We start from the raw sequence: 1,122 nt of genomic DNA on the forward strand, positions 1-1,122 counted from the left end.
CTATACAATTGCTACCACCATCCGTTTCAAAACACTTTCTTCTTGAACTCTTTGTTATCAGCTCCCCTTTATCCATTCCTACCCCCAGGGAACCTTTATTATTATATATTATTGTTATATATAAGCATATATATATTTGCCATATCTTACACCATACAGTGTATCTGTTCACCTGCAATTCTGTTATTCGTTCCCCTTGAGTGGGGTTATACAGTCATCTTTGCTATGTGCTCCTCCTCCCCCCCTGACCATTTTGATGATCCTGACTTGTTCACTTCTCTAATAAAGTCTACAATCGTGAGTACTGTCATTGAATTCTGTGGGACCACTACAATGACTTAGTCAGCCTAGCTGAGAAGGAGAGAGTGCTGTGGGAAGGATGCCCACTTTCCCTTTTCTTAGTGGAAAAGTGGTTACTTGTGGGACACTCGCATACATGGCCCTCCTCTGCTGCTGCTTTGTCAAAATTTTTATGTTGTCTCCCAAGGTGCTCCTTTTACCTCTCACCACACCTGGAGCAGTGCTGAGCACACAGTATACTCTCAGTAGAGTCACACATTCATTGACTGGTAGACCCACGGCTGAGATGCCATCAACAGAGAAAGAACATGTTAGAAAAATAGTTCAAAATTATTATTGCTACGTAAGCCCATAGACAGCCTCTTAGGAGGTCCTTGCAGTATTTCCTATCCTCAAGCCAGTCACCTCCCTCTCTACAGACCAGGCATTTGTCTTCCTACTTGACTATGAACATCTCTAATTTCACTCAACCCACTTGCCTTGTAGGTGTTGACTTTCCAGGCACCTAGGCATAGATGTGTGTGTGTGTGTGTGTGTCTGTGTGTGTGTGTGTCTGTGTGTATGAGGTTGGGACTTGTTTCTAAGGAGATACATTGACTTGTGATGTTCAATAGGAAAGCCAAATGTGGCATTAAACACTTGAAACGTGGCTGCCTGAATTGAGATCTGCTATAATGTACACAACGAGTCCCAGTAGCTCATTGAGTTAAACATGGGCTACTTACCACAAATTTGGCAGTTCAAACCTACCAGCTGCTCCCTGGGAGAGAAGATGAGTCTGTCTGTTCCTGTAAAGCTTCACAGTTTCATAAACCATATACA

This window comes from Echinops telfairi, unplaced genomic scaffold (genome assembly GCF_000313985.2).
Source record: "Echinops telfairi isolate 266 unplaced genomic scaffold, ASM31398v2 ScPeMD7_10;HRSCAF=50, whole genome shotgun sequence".
Classification (NCBI taxonomy): Eukaryota; Metazoa; Chordata; class Mammalia; order Afrosoricida; family Tenrecidae; genus Echinops; species Echinops telfairi.